The sequence below is a fragment of the Panthera tigris genome, chromosome C1 (genome assembly GCF_018350195.1).
Source record: "Panthera tigris isolate Pti1 chromosome C1, P.tigris_Pti1_mat1.1, whole genome shotgun sequence".
Taxonomy (NCBI): domain Eukaryota; kingdom Metazoa; phylum Chordata; class Mammalia; order Carnivora; family Felidae; genus Panthera; species Panthera tigris.
This window is the reverse complement of record NC_056667.1, coordinates 175,670,441-175,673,076: the sequence shown is the minus strand read 5'-3', so window position 1 is coordinate 175,673,076 and position 2,636 is coordinate 175,670,441. Positions and strand designations below refer to the sequence as shown.

The 2,636-nt window shown below is 47.8% G+C and overlaps 1 protein-coding gene across 1 annotated transcript in view; it reads left to right on the top strand.

Annotated features, from left to right (window-relative positions):
- HIBCH (3-hydroxyisobutyryl-CoA hydrolase) overlaps nt 1–2,636 on the top strand; it is a 119,133-nt gene that overhangs the window by 575 nt on the left and 115,922 nt on the right. The window lies entirely within an intron of this gene.

Sequence of the window (2,636 nt, the reverse complement as noted above, 5' to 3'; positions counted from 1 at the left end):
CGGCGGCGGCGGCGGCGGCGGCGGCGGGCGCGGAGGCTGGCGGAGGGGCTGCAGGCGGCTGGCCGCAGGCTTAGCCCGAGGGCTTGGGGTCCGCGGCACCGCGGGGGGCGCTCGAGGGGACCGCGAAGCGCGCCGTCGTGCTCGCTGCCCCGCTCCGCCCGGCTCTCGGACCGTCAGCATCCGCGGGGCCGCCGCCCCCCCGCGGCCCACGCGGGACCGCGGCGTGGAAACGCGGTGACGCCTGGAGGCTCCCGGGGCGGCGAGGGCATCCCACGCCCGCCGGGGCCAAGCGTCTGCGACGTCACAAGTAGAGCATGATGATTCAGGGAGCAGGGGCGCTAGGAGGAAAAGGCCCCCGGGTCACCTAACCCGCTGTTTTTGTTCTTTCCTTGCGGCCGCCCACAAATTTCGTTTGTGAAATCCTCCTGCTCCATTTTTCCGTACTCTTTTGGGGATTCAGGGTTTTTGACAGACGGGTGGGCAGCTCTGAACATAGACTTCCTGCCAGTGACAATCGGGTCCCACTATTCTAATAGAAATGTCAAGTGTGCTGGTTGTTCTCCAAACCAAGGCAGTGTCTCCCGGGCCTTTGCCTTATAAGGTGTGGGCCTAGGGCCACCTTGACAGGAAGCACATCATAGGTAGGGAACCCCTTTCTCTAAAAACCCTTTAAACTGTGGTTTTCAGGATGCCTTAAAAATGGTTTTGAGGGGCGCCTGTGTGGCTCAGTTAAGCATCTGACTTCCGCTCAGGCCATGATCTCAGAGTTAGTGGGTTCAAGCCCCCGTGTCCCGGCTCTGTGCTGACAGCTGGGAGCCTGGAGCCTGCTTTGGATTCTATGGCTCCCTGTCTCTCTCTGCCCCTCCCCTGCTCATTCTCTCTCTGTCTCTCTCTGTCTCTCTCTCTCTGTCTCTCTCTCTCTCAAAGGTAAATAAACATAAAATTTTTTAAAATATTTTTGAATTGGGGGTGGATTCAAAATTTTTAAAAAGCAACATGAAATTTTGAGTAGAAGGTGGCCTGGCAGCTGGCCCAACCGACTGAATGTTGTCTGTGAGTGCATTGGGCCTTCTGCCCTTTCCTTTCACTTCTTGGCACAGCTAGGAAATGATACAGCCCCAAACAGGGTGAACAAAACAGGCTCCTTCTGCAGGCATAACCAGGCCCTTCCACCTGGAGGACCAAGGAGACCAATACCTACATACCTGTAACTCACGCCATGGCTAGAAATTTAGAAGCTCTGTTTTAAAGTTCCAGCTGGCAGGTTTTCTTAACTGTATTTTCCAAAAGCACCCAAGACTGCCTCCTGAGTTGTCAACGCCTGGTCCCCTGTTCCCTGGGCTGTGAGGAACCACCAACACAGGAGCCCAGGGCAACACTCAACTTGTCATAGTCCAGGAAATAGAGCTTACAACTTTCCATCTCCCAGACTGAACTCATGTTTCTGCTCCTAGCCTGCTTCTGTGGTCTCTAGCGTGGGACAACTCAAGTTCTTTTGCGGGCCGGATTCTCTAGCTACTATGTTAATAGCTAAGGGCACTATGCTAAGTGCTTTTTGTGTTGTATAGCTGTTCTTTCTTAAATCAGTCCTGGGGTAGGTGTTATTGTTATTTCCACTTAAAGAGAAATCTGACCCTAAGAGGTTAGGTCATTTACTTAAACATGTAATATGTAGTGAGGCCGAATTTGAACCCAGCAATGTGACTCCCATTCTATTACCTATTGGTGTTTTAAATACCTTCCTCAGACTCTAAATTTGAGAAGGATTAAAAGATTTAAATTTTTTAGAAGTCTTAAAAGTGCAAGGAGAAAATATAAGTGAATTGCTTTTAATCTGAAAGTAAGCTTGGAGCAAAGGGCAAAATTACAAAGGAAAAGTGCCAGACTTGACTATAGAATTTTTAATTTCTTTCATCAAAAAGACCCATAAAGGTAAAAGACAAGTAAAAACTATCAAAAAATTTGCAATATGCAGGGCACCTGGGTGGCTCAGTCGGTTAAGAATCTGACTTTTGGTTTCGGCTCCGGTCATGATCTCACCATTAGTGAGTTGGAGCCCCTATTGGGCTTTGTGCTGACAGCATGGAGCCTGCTTCAGATTCTCTGTCAACCACCAAGCTCAGTACTGAGAAGGATATAAGTTACTTCAGTGTTTCTAGAGGGCAACTTGGCCGAACCCAGTAAAAGCCTCAAAAAATGTTCACGCCCTTTGCCTCAAAAACTGCATTTCTGGGAATTCATAATACAGGAATTGACAAATGTTTTCTGTAAGAGCCCAGATAGTAAATACTTTAGGCTTTGCAGGCCACATATGTTTCTGTTGCTTCTTTGTGTGTGTGCTTTTGTTTTTAAAACCCTTTAAAAATATGAGAGCTATTAGCTTCAGGGCTGTAGAAAAACAGGCTGTGGACTGAAATTGGCATGAAGGCAGTAATGTGTACAAAGAGTAGACTTCAAGAAAGTTCATCCTAGTGCATTTGGTAATAGCCAAAAAAGAAAGCCTGCTAAATGTCTGAGGAGAGAAATTAGTCACAACCAGATATGAGGCAACAAGTATTTTAAAAGTTTTAAATGTTTTAAAAAGTTGCAGAATGATATTTATTGCATGAGATAGTATTCGTGATTTATTACATTAA